The 13684-nt window shown below is 39.2% G+C and overlaps 1 protein-coding gene across 1 annotated transcript in view; it reads left to right on the top strand.

Moving 5' to 3' along the window:
* Window positions 1-13684, top strand: part of ADGRA1 (adhesion G protein-coupled receptor A1) — a 458486-nt gene that overhangs the window by 209167 nt on the left and 235635 nt on the right. The window lies entirely within an intron of this gene.

Raw genomic sequence — 13684 nt, 5'->3', positions numbered from 1 at the left:
GACCAACAAAGACACCTTCCTTTATCTTAGCTTCACTTAACCTTGGAAATTTTCCACAGAGGTACTTGAAAGTTGCTTGTGTTTTGTCAATGGCCTTGACAAAGTTCTTCATCAGACCCAGCTTGATGTGTAAGGGTGGTAACAAAATCTTCCTTGATTCAACAAGTGGTGGATGCTGAACACTTTTTTCCTCCCAGGCTCCAATGATTGTCGGAGTGGCCAATCTTTCTTGATGTAGTGGGAATCTCTTGCACGACTATCCTATTCGCAGAGAAAACAGCAGTACTTTGTGTATCCAGTCTGCAGACCAAGCAAGAGAGCAACAACCTTCAAATTGCTACAAAGCTGCCACCGATGTTGGTCATAGTTTATGCACCTCAAAAGTTGTTTCATGTTGTCATAGGTTTCCTTCATATGGCCTGCATGACCAACTGGAATTGATGGCAAAACATTGCCATTATGCAGTAAAACAGCTTTAAGACTCGTCTTCGATGAATCAATGAACAATCTCCACTCATCTGGATCGTGAACGATGTTGAGGGCTGCCATCACACCATGGATGTTGTTGCAGGCTACAAGATCACCTTCCATGAAGAAGAATGGGACAAGATCCTTTTCACGGTCACAGAACATGGAAAGCCTAACATCACCTGCCAACAGATTCCACTGCTGTAGTCTGGAGTTCAACAGCTCTGCCTTACTCTTGGGTAGTTCCAAATCCCTGACAAGGTCATTCAGTTCACCTTGTGTTATGAGGTGTGGTTCAGAGGAGGAGGATGGGAGAAAATGTGGGTCCTGTGACATTGATGGTTCAGGACCAGAAGTTTCATCCTCTTCCTCGTCTGACTCAAGTGAGAATAATTCTGGTGCATCAGGAACCGGCAATCCTTCTCCGTGCGGTACTGGGCGTATAGCTGATGGAATGTTTGGATAATGCACAGTCCACTTTTTCTTCTTTGACACACCTTTCCCAACTGGAGGCACCACGCAGAAGTAACAATTGCTGGTATGATCTGTTGGCTCTCTCCAAATCATTGGCACTGCAAAAGGCATAGATTTCCTTTTCCTGTTCAACCGCTGGCAAAGATTTGTTGCACAAGTGTTGCAGCATATGTGTGGGGCCCACCTCTTGTCCTGATCTCCAATTTTGCAGCCAAAATAAAGGTGACAGGCTTTCTTAACCATAGTGGTTATACTGCGCTTTTGTGATGCAAAAGTCACTTCACCACAAACATAGCAAAAGTTATCTGCACTGTTCACACAAGTACGAGGCGTCTCTGCTCACTTTGGCTAAACAGAAATGTGTCCCTTTGCAAAATCAAACACTGACAAATAAGAGAGCACGACACCGTATGATTTCTAGCGCTGATATAGGGCAATTTGCTCAGTAGAGTGATGTAAGCTTCGTTATGATTGCATCATCCATGACTTCTAGGAATAACATGATGCAATTCATATCATGTATGACACAATACCAGCTTCAGATTGCATCATTCATTGTTTTGCCTAAAAAGCAAGTACTGTCCAAACCCAGTCATAGATTTATTCATAGATCCAGTCAATGATGTATTTTAGTCATTTCTGGTTTAAATTGAGATCCCTTCCCTTTATAACTCACTTATCCTCCGCCATTCCCAAGTCAAGGGTCGTATATACTGACCCAATAGCATATCTTGAAAACTAGAGCCAATCAACAATTTTAAGCATCATTTTCGTTCTCAGTGACCCAGAATTAGTAAAGTTTGACTACATTTATTTCAGAGGCATTTTGGCTGTAGAGCAGTGTAGTTATCTGTAAATGTTTTTAAATCTCATTTGCCTTATAAAACTCAGCAGTGGGGCTGTAACAGTTTGGTGCAATGTCTTCATAATACTAGCTTAACAGATTTTTTTTATTATATACTTATCTGTGTCTTCAACAATTATTTAATCAATGAATAAATTGTGATATTGCCAGGATATGATTATCCTAGCACTTTTATAGTTATATTAAGTGCTATCCAAGCACTGTACAAAGATAACTGGAAAATAACTAAGAATAAACCCTTAAACAGTTTCTGAATAAATTCTTTCCTATTTTGTGCTTTGCTTAAAGTATACAATTTGAAAATGTGGGTATTCTATCAGTAAATAAGCAGTTTACATTATACACATTTCCAAAATTGAGGGATTGACAGATTATAGTTTTAGAAACGAGTGTCTCCATCTGCACCACTCCTATTGCTATGCAGACGTTTTACGACTCGGTATATAGTACCTAAGCCTGAGACACTCTTTCATGGTGAATAATCCTTGCATCTGTGATTAGTCTCCTTGAAGTCAATGAGACTTTTTGTATAAGTAATAGTTGAAGTAAACTCAAAGTATTGCTGTTCCAACATTACTCTAAATCCATACGCCATGCAAGTTATTTAGCTTGACTTATGACATACCGTTGTTATATTTCATGCTCTACTAGGTGCCTTTTGACACAATAGGTCACTGGACTAATGAATAAATTAAATTCAACAGTACAGTGTACCCTCAGTAAGCAGTGATCACATTCACAGAAAGCACTTTATGAATTAAGAATGCTAGTTTAATGAATTCCTGTTACTGTAGTGATGGCATGTTTAACTTGTGTGGATTCTCTTAGGTTACTTTTCCATGTTCTCTGATCATGGACACTTACATTTTGCTAAGCTGTCATTTCATTCAGCCAGGTCGCCGATCTCTTCCCATGCTATGACTTCTGCTAATATGTACTGCTTGACACCATGCAAGCATGCAGTATCCTCTTAGCAGTAGTAGTGCTATCCTTTGAATGAGTTGTTAAATTGGCTTCCTTTCTAATATCTCTTTTAGCAGTTCAGATGTACAATAAAAATCACACAATACTTTTTTAAAACTCTAGGGTATATTCCAAGCAACCTAGTGTAAAAAATTCATGTCTGCACACAACAGACACCATTACTACATAAATCACATTCCACAGACATGTCTCCACAGGGAGTGGGGACTAAACCCTTGTCTATAATGGCCAAAATAGACCTCTACTATTTTACCAGGTAATATCAGCAGATCCATTAATCCTCTGCAGGCCAATGCCCAGAAAGCAATATCATATATTCATGCAAATCCCGTGTATTACACTGGCTAAGTACATAAGACAAGTTCTTATTACAAAGGCAATCTATGAGTTATTACCGAGAGTACAATGCCTTCTGTTTACTTATATTGTTCTTCTACTACCAGAATTTAATCCATTACGCTATAAAGATTTTTGATCTACCTTTAGTATGAAAGGTACTATGTAAAAGAAACTTCTCATTTTAAGCAGTGTCTGTCCTTCTTGCTGCCTGTTTAAGATATGCTTTAAACTTATTATTATTTAACGCTGATATTGTGGAAGCACCTTAAATCCTCATTGTGCTGGGTGCTGTGCAAACATATAACAATGACAGTCCCTACCCCCAAAGAATTTATAATCCAAATGACAAGACAACAGGTGGATGACATAAATCAACAGGTCAGGGTGCGGGCAAGGGGAGACAAGGTAGCAACTATAACAGAATGCGCACAATTCTTAGCCATCCAAGTAGCAGTGACTGCGACTGACTACCAGCTTAGGAATTCTTAGATTGTCGTTTTCTGTATGCATTTTGGCAGAAGTGAATTTTGAGGAGGGAGATCAGGGATAAGATAGTCGCTTTACAGATTTGCCTGGGTCCTTTCCCTATTCACGAGGAGCAGCATCACAGCTAGAGGGGAGTCACTTTCTTCTAACACCTAATGTGGATTAATATTAGAAAAATGAAAATCTTTTTATCCTTGGAGGTACTCTGCCTCTCTCTGGTTCACTGCAGAGCTTCTGCCTAAATTACTTTCCCCATTCCTGTTCCCCATTACTGCCTAGCTTCCTGTTACAAATTTAAAGCAACAGTACATATATTCTCATAACACATAACAAGACAAGTTGGACTGGAACCCCAAGGGTAAGAGGTGATGAGGTAGATGAAGAATAACATGGAAACGCACAATAGAAGGAAAATTGAAAGCTATCAGAATGACATGGGAAGATTGTAGTAGGAGACAAAGATGGAAAGCAGTGATGAGCGTCCTATGTTCTGCATGGAATAGAGAGGCATGCAAGAGCTATATAATGTACAAATTATTATAGATAGAATATGCTGATGTACAACTGTAAAGAGCTTAAAAGTATATTAGGAAAAAAGGGAAACCAATGTAGAGATTCAAGTGTGATTGAGCATGGTTTTTAGCATAAATTGAAGTTCAGTAAATTAATATAATTTACCTCCAGGAGTTTAACTGTTGATCTCAAGAGGCAAACTCCCTAAAATAAAAATTCTCATTAATTTTAAGGATCTGCATGACAAAAACTTAGAAGAAACTGTGAAGTATAGTTATATGCAAAAGCCCATTTACCTGAGTAAGCATGTGCAGCATTTATTACCAGGCTATGTCTTGGGGAAAACAATTGAACCTGAAGGGTGAGAAATAAGGTGGAAAAGGGAACACCTGGGAGAGATAGGAATAGTATTAAATAAAGGTAGTGGAAGTTTTCTGGTTTGGGGGAGATAGAAATAGTATAGGAACCATAGGTGAGAGGACTTTTAACATGATGGAGGGGCATATATTAGAATGTGGAGGAAAGGGTTTGCCAGTTGAAAATAGGTGTGGAATAATAATGTTGATGATTTTCTGTTTCCAAAGTTTAAGTGAATTTGTCTATATGTACAAAAATAGAAAATATCCTCAATTACATAATTATATGTCAAGAGACTATTGCCAAACATATGAAGGATCTTTTTTTTGCCTCATGGAAGATCTCAGTGAAATGATTAATCCTTTCAGTATGATGCTGATGCATTACTAGTGAACTCACTTGACGTGGTAAATTCTGTAGAATGCTGCCAATAAATAAAACCATTTGCATTTATTTCAGAAGGAATTATAATTGAAGAGAATGTGTGAGGTTTATGCATTGTGCATAGCAAGTTATGAATAATATCATGATAATCAACAACATGGAAATTATTATGAATGACATTGTTTTATTAGCATTAAGGAATTAACTGGCAAGTTAAAGTTTAAATCATTTTTGACACCCAGACCATCATACGTTACAAAAAGTACTTACATATTCATGAGATTGACACACCACAATCAAATGCCACTATGTGGTACATTTTCCATGTTAATAGGAATTCCACATCTCCTCCTCTTCAAACTGCATTGAAAATTAGTCCATTACATTGACAGAATAAGATCAGGAGTTATCTGTCAAAAGCTTCATAGAGCAGGTTGTGCATTAGAACTTTGGTAGTTGAAGTATATTTTAAGTGTGCTTTCAAAATTAAATGAACAGGAGGTTCTATTAATGTTACTCATTGGCATCAAACCTGCATTTGATTTACTACTGTGTAATAAGAGGAAGAGGGTTCAGGGAGCACAGCATTGGATGTGATCTATGGATTGGAGGGCATGTCTACCTGTGCATTTTGGTAGTTTTAACTTTCACTGGTACAGAATTATGTCAGATTTATATTTAACTGATTTTATGTGCTTTGTGCAGAAGACCATGGATCTTGATTCTGCAAAAAGCCAATATGCTCAACAGAATTGATCTGCAGCAATATTAGCCCCAACCTAATTAAAAATAAGATTATCAGTCCATATTAGAAAGTTGTAGATCTAAGTGTGAAGAGGAAAGCCCATGCAAATATTCTTAACCTCACAGCTCACAATATCCAGTTCTTCAGAATTTTGAAAAATTCTTTGCCCGTGAACATACAATTCTAGTAAATTTCCTATACTTCACTTCACAAAAGGATGAAGGAGAGGAGGGAAAGATGAGGATAGCCATTTCTTTGTAGGTAACATTACAAAATAACCTTTCTAAACCACAATTTGTTGAACACACACATTATAATCCACACAAAGAAAGTAGTAGCTCCTTAACATTAACCAAAAATATAACTCCTAGAAGATATTTTTATACCATCAGGATTTCATTATTTTCACAAAACTTTTTACATTACATGTACTTGGTGAAGCATATTAAATCCTTACAAATAAATATTTGGCAACATACAATACATTTTGTGATGTCTTAACATTCCTATGTATTGTTTGCTCACTTACTTGCTAATTCACCAAATTCAATAATCCCAGTCATTAGTGTGAAGTAGTAAGTGTAACGGATACTGTATAGGATTGCAAGGCTCATCTAATGAGTCATCCTGATGTGAGGTGCTAGAATCCTCCAGCAAAACACAAGGTAATCACTATTGAGTCATAATGCAATGTGCATCTTATTTACTGTAGCCGGGGAACAAGAGGGGGCTGGTGGCAATCTCTTACAGACAGAGGGAAACAAGTCCTGGGACAAAGGAAGAAGGCAAGTCACTTAGCCTCTCTCTGTCTCATTTAACCATCTGTTAACTGCAGATAATAGTTACCTTATCTACCTTATAGGGGCATTGTGAGAATAAATGCATTACAGGTTGTGTTGGGTTTAGATACTGTGGTGACACCTTAGACACAGCCAGCTTCTTCCTCTCCTATGGGGGCCCCCCCCAACCTCTGCATACTCATAACACCAATCTGTAACCATCCCCTCAGTGATAAGAGATGGCAGAATGAGGATGTGGCTCGGGTTGTGTCATTGGATTTCTGCAGGTGATGCAGGGATCCTGGTAGACTGAGGCCGTACACTGCTGTATAGACCATATGGGTCTAAGATAGGATGACCAGATGTCCCGATTTTATAGGGACAGTCCCAGTATTTGGGGCTTTGTTTTATATAGGTAACTATTACTTCCCCATCCCCGTCCCGATTTTTCACACTTGCTGTTTGGTCATCCTAGTCTAAGATCATCACTAAGGTCAGCCATGGAGAAGTTTGCATATCATCTAGTCACTTGTACATTTCCTTTAGTACTAAAGGAGCAAGAACCAAGTTGCTGACATAAATTGCTCTCACTGGCTAATGGACTGGACCTGTCCTCATGCTCTATCAAACGTTGGTCCTTTAAATATTCCCTTGTGTTAGAGGCTGGCCATATCTGTTTCAGTCAGGGGAGGGCTCTCTCCAGTAGCAGAGTGTCTTGCTGCTTTCCTAATCAAAGTTAATAGGCTTTCCACAGTGTCACTGTCCAAGTGCCAGTTGCACATTTATAAGGCATCTTAGCTGGGCTGAGCAAGAATCTCTTCTCAAAGAGCAGTTACAGAATACCTAATATGCTATTCCACAGCTGCCAAAGAATGGCTAAATATTCTCACTTCCCCCAAATATGGAAAACCCAGGAACTCATCAGATTTTGTGTCTAGCACACACTTGGACACAGGCTACTTTCTACTAAGTAGGAGTAAGCTTTGGTTGTGTTTATGCACACTGACTAGTCAAATTGGAATTTGAATAGTATTCTTGAAATAAATAGAATTACTTGCAGAGTAAGGTACTACTCAACCTGATGAAGTGTGGCAGGATCTGGTCTTTGAGCTGTGAGACTGAATTCTGTTTTGTACTCATAGAAAGAGTAGATAAAATATGTTAAACACAAGCTAAAGTGATTTTAGCCATTGGACTGCTACCCCTTGCTATTTATCCATGTGGTCACCAATGCTACTGCCAAGAATGACCTTGAGCAGACTATGTGGCTCTGGGAAGAAGGATAACAGAGTTTGCAAATGGTGTTCTTGTATATCCATCTTGTTGAAGGAAAAGGCTCTGGCAGGGACTGTTGAATTGTGAAAGGAAATGCGTGGTTATGCAGGTGGTGTTGGCAAGAGGGCTTTGGCTTCTTCGACAACAAGCTGATGTTCCAAGAAAGGGGCTCGCTGTACTGAGATGGACTCCATATATCAAATACTCAGAAGAGCATCTTTGGATGTTGTCTGGCTAACCTGATAAGGAGAGGTTTAAACTAGGTCCTATGGGGGTTGTGACAAAAATCCAGCCAAAGCACATCTAGGCTAAACTAACAAAGACAAGAGGAGGGGGCTAATTTCTGGAGAAGGGCGTAGAAATCACAACTGCATTATAAAGGCAAAAAGAAAAGCAACAGGGCAGTCTGCAAAATGTCTTCGATGCCTGTATACAAATCTAAGGAGTATGGGGAACAAGCAGGATGAATGAGAAGTCGTGGTATATGAAGAAAATTATGCCTTAATTGGCATCACATAAACTTGGTGGGAAAACTCCCATAATCGGAATACCAGGATTAAGGGATATAGCTTGTTCCAAAAGGATAGGTATGGGGAAAAAGGAGGAGGTTTTGCACTATACATCAAGAATGTGTACGCTTGCTCCGAGGTCTAAGGGGAAGTGAGCGACAGACCTACTGAGAATCTCTGGGGAGGATAACAAGGGAAAAGAACAGTAGTGATGTTGTGTTGGGGGTCCATTAAAGACCACCAAATCAGGAAGAGGAAGTGGATGAGTCATTCTACAAGCAGGTAACAAAATTAGCTAACACACATGAACTGGTATTCATGGGATATTTTAACTTCCCTCATTTCTGTTGTAAGACTATGGCAGCAAAACATAATACGTCCTGAAAATTCCTAGAATATGGAGGGGACAGCTTTCTGATTCAGAAAGTTGAGGAAACAACTAGGGCATTGTTTTGGATCTGGTTTTGACCAACAGGGATGAATTAGTTGCAAACTTGAAGGTGGTCTTGGGAGGTGGAATTTGGGAGGAAGTGATCATGATCTAATAGAATTCAAGATCCTATGAAAAGTAGGACATGAGAACAGCAAAACAAGAACACTAGACTTCAGAAAGGCAGAGTTAACTGACTCAGAGAAATAGTAGGAAAGGTCCCAAGCAAAGACCAATTAGGAAGAAAATGTGTTGAAGGGGGTTGGCAGTTTTTAAAAGATGTAATACTAGAGGCTCAACATCAAGCTATTCCAATGCAGAGGAAAGATAAGAAGAGCCACAGGAGCCCAATGTGGCTGCAAAAAGAGCTTTTTTAGCTATCTAAAAACCAAAAGGGATACCTACAGGAAATGGAAGGAGGGGCACGTCATCAAAGAAGTGTAATAGTGCAAGTGTGTAGGGACAAAATCAGGAAACTAAGGGAAACAATGAGTTACAGCTGGCAAAAAATGTTAGAGACAACAGGAAGGGGTTCTTCAAATATGTCAGACAAAGAAATGGATCATGGATGGTGTGAATCTGTTGCTCAATAGAGAAGGTGAGCTGGTAACAGAAGATGATAGGAAGGCAGAGCTGCTGAGTGCCTATTTTGTTTGTCTTCTCACAAAAAATGATGTGATCGGACAACTAGCGAAATTATCATAGACAATAAAGGGAAAGGGATGCAGATCGGGATAAGTAAAGAACACATCAGATATCTTCTGACGAATTTGAATGAATTCAAATCAGCGGGTCTGGATGTTGTTCACCCAAGGGTACTGAAGGAATTAGCTGAAGAAATCTTTGAGTCACTGGCAATAATATTTACAAACTCATGGATGATAGGAAAGGTCCTGGAAGACTGTAGAAGGGCTAACCTACTGCCCATCTTTAGAGAGGGGCAAAAAGGAGGAGCCGGGGAACTATAGACCAGTCAGCCTGACTTTGTTACCTGTGAAGCTACTAGAGCAATGTATAAAACATTCAGTTTGTGAATACCTGGAGGATGAAAGGGTAATCTTTAGCAGCCAGCATGGCGGCTACTAAGAACAAATCATACCAAATCAGCTTGATTTTCTTCTTTAACAGTGTAACTGGTTTGGTAGATGGGGGAATGAGGTGGACATAATATATGTGGACTTCAGCAAGGCTTTTGACACAGTCCCATTGGACATTCTGATAAGTAAGCTGGAGAAATGCAGGTTTGACAGAGCTACCAATGAGTGGATATATAATTGGTTAAACAACTGCAAACAAAAAGAGTAGCTATTAATGGAATGATGTTGGATTGGAGGGAGGTCTCAAGTGGGGTTCCACAGGGAGCTGTTCTGTGTCTGGTGTTGTTTAACATCTTTATTAATGACCTGGATGTAGGTATAGAGAACATACTGATCCAGTTTGCAGACGAGATAAAGTTAGGGTGGGGTTGCCAGTACTGTGGAGAATAGAGCTAAAATTCAGAGGGATCTTGATAAGTTAGAGAACTGGGCTATAGACAACAAAATGAAATTCAACAAAGACAAATGTAAGGTGCTACACTTAAGGAAGAAAAACCAAATGCACAAATGCAGAATGGGAGGAAACTGGCTTGGCAGCCGCACTGCTGAGAAGGATCTGGGAGTTGTGGTGGATCACAGCCTCAACATGAGTCAGCAATGTGATGCTGTTCCAGAAAAAGCAAATGCAATTTTAGGTTGCATTAACAGAGGCATAGCATGCAAGTCACAGGAGGTGATAGTACTGCTCTACTTGGAGCTGGTTAGGCCTCAGCTGAAGAACTGTGTCCAATTTTGGTCACTAATATATAGAAAGGATGTAGAGAAACTGGAAAGGATCCAGAGGCGAGAGACAAAGATGATCAAAGGGATGGAATGAAAACCATATGAGCAAAGGCTAAAGGAACTGGGGATGTTTAGTTTGGAAAAGAGGAGATTAAGTGGTGACATGATAGTCTTCAAATACTTGAAAGGCTGCCATAAAAAAAGATAGAGTAACGTTGTTCTCTTTTGCCACAGAGGGCAGGACAAGAGGCAATGGGTTCAAACTACGGCATAGCAGATCTAGGTTAAATTTCATGAAAAACTTCTTAACTGTATGAACAGTAAGACAATGGAACTGACTGCCTCAGGAGGTTGTGAAAGCCTATTCACTGGAGGTTTTCAAAAGGAGGCTGGATAGCCATCCGTCTTGGATGGTTTAGACTCAAATCCTGCATCTTGGCAAGGGGGTAGACTAGATGACCATTGTGGTCCCTTTTAATCCTATGATTCTATTCTATATTATTGGCCTCTCATCTCCTTTGCATGTGCCTGGCTGTGAAATGAACATTTTATTTACTGTAGTATTTTCCAATAATCATATAATAGTCTTGCCTCAGCCTATTTAAAGATATTTGAGCTGCCAAAAACTGAAAATATGTGGGTAGTTTATAGGCATACATTTTATTTAAGTGCTTTTAATATTGGGGTTGGTGGAAGCTAGAATTTTATACACTTTGTTCAATTTGCAATATATTATTCAGACTAAAACACATTTAAAGATTTAGCAAATCTATTAGTTTAATCAGGTGAATAACTACTCCACAGCGACCCACTGATTGTGGGGCTTTTAGTGGGCAGCAGGCTTGCAGTTTGAACAACCCATATTCTGAAGCATTCCATAGGTAGTTTTATCATTGCCCAAAATATATTTAAAGATGTGCTACAGCAAATGAACATGGTTTCATTTTGGCAGTCCTTGTAATATTTTTAAAGAACAATTTAAATGCACTGAAACCTTGTTTTTAGGTTGTTAGATGTCCTGTTTGTACTGTAAAAGACACATGTCAAAAGTACTGGATACAGGTTGGTGAATCATCTCTGCGATGTGGTTTATTTCACACAGTAAATGAAGTTTGCTGACTGTGACATTTTGGGGACTACTCAGATCAACAAGGGGTTGTGTCACTGCCTGCCCTGTAACCCTGAGAGCCTTTGTTTGTTTGTTATGGTTCGGATCCCTGACACCAGTAGTAGCCATCCCACAAGTATAAGGTCACACCCTGGTGCTTAGCAGCCCAGTTACTCTTTGCAGGGTAACTCCAACAGCCCTTCTAGTCCCTAGTCTGAGCAAATATTTCTTCTGTGAGTTCTTAACTACCAGACCTCAGGCCGTTCCCCTTTGGTTCATCACCCCAGAAGGGGTGAAAACCTGACCCGTTATCCGCTCCCTTTGGCATACACACTGCACACAGTTTGCACACCAGAGACCTGCTTGGGATAAAAATAAACAAAAAGTTTATATAATAGAAAAAAAATCACACATTGAATGGTGAGATCATAAGGGAAAGCAAACATAAAAGTTGCACAGAAAATAAAGTTAAAGAGACAACCTCAGGCTTTACACTTTCTTAGGTAAAATGTCTTTTCTAATAAGAGTTACCTATTGCCTTAAAACAATTTCCTAGCATATCCCCTAGTTGTAGGAGGGATCCACTGTTCATGAGCATCCTCCTTTCTCGAGACTGTCCCCAAGTTCTGGAAAAAAGCTTAAATCCCAAATCTGCTTTTTAAAAAGCTTTTTTCCTTCTCTTCTCCCCTCCCCTCTCCCCGAGTCGACCGTGATTCACGGTTAATCAGAATGGGGGGAAATTCCCTCCTGATTTGATGTTCAGGAGTCAAGATATTCTTTTCAATTTTGAGTTGTCTAAATGTCTTTCCATGAACTCTAATGGTCCACCATTGTCCTTTCCAGGACTGCACAACAGATTAGTTACTTGAAGCCTGTTGCATGTAAACAACTGCCTTGGCAAGTGCCCCTCTTTCCTTAGCTGCTCACCATCCTGCTGAGAGGTGTAGTTGAATTTGTGCCAGAGATTAGGAGCACAATTTTCTATATACAAAAATACATACATTCATAACCAGTCTTGACCATCAAGTTCAGAACATTAAAGACTTTCATAAAAGACCTTAATTAATATGTTTTTATTGTACAACACCACAATATACAATCAGTTGGTTTAACTGATCATTTTGGGGGTAAAAACCTTCTGTTCCACCCTGAGGGTGTCTGGACCATAATTGCCCCACTGACTAAGGTTCGCTAGAATAGTTTTATTGGCTTTTCCATTAATCACTCAAACATACAATCTGCAGTATTCATGGTAAAAAAAATCATTGCGTAGGAGGACATAATTTACTGGGCAAAAGAGAAATTTTATTTTAGTCTGGGTAAATTTCCATCTGGTAGTCTCCAAGATGGTAAGCTTTTTTTCAAGCATTTAAGGAGGAGAATTTCAGATTACCAGATGATTTTGAATGCATCCTTTTAACTCAAATGTGTGGCAACATTTTTCAGAAAATGGAACTGAATCCAAAGACCAGCATTCTCAGTTGTTAAATACAACTTAATTCCTTTCTTTGCTCTTCCTCCTTCTCAGTGGTTGTGGCAACCATTGTATGTCTTTAATTTTTGTTAAAGTTTTGTTAATTCTTTTTTCAATACAGCTTTGCAAGAGTAATAATTTCCATATTTAAAAACAAACTCTCATTTGTCCTGTTTTGCTTTAATAATCAGCAATAAAAACTTTTTATACTGTGCATGGGTGGCTATAACAATCTGTGGATTTAGCCATTGTGGTTGCCAGCTGATCGCATAGGTGAACTGTGAAGAAAACAAATTTACCTTTTGCTGCAAGTTATGGTTAACCTAAAGGAGAGTTTACATTGGAAGTGAGCTGTCTTCGGGAGCATGTCTTTTAAAGTTAGCTCCAGCAGACATAGACAATCATCAGCTGACAAACGGTTCAGCAGGTCTGATTATAGATGATAGACAACATCTTTAAGTCTAAGATCAGAGGGGTAGCCATGTTAGTCTGAATCTGTAAAAAGCAACAGAGGGTCCTGTGGCACCTTTGAGACTAACAGAAGTCTTGCATCTGAAGAAGTGAGGTTCTTACCCACGAAAGCTTATGCTCCCAGTACTTCTGTTAGTCTCAAAGATGCCACAGGACCCTCTGTTGCTTTTTAAGTCTAAGATGTGACCTTAAACATAGCTGCA

The sequence above is a fragment of the Trachemys scripta genome, chromosome 7 (assembly GCF_013100865.1).
Source record: "Trachemys scripta elegans isolate TJP31775 chromosome 7, CAS_Tse_1.0, whole genome shotgun sequence".
NCBI classification, from domain to species: Eukaryota; Metazoa; Chordata; order Testudines; family Emydidae; genus Trachemys; species Trachemys scripta.
Note: the sequence above shows the minus strand (reverse complement) of the source record. Positions and strands in the feature narration are given on the sequence as shown.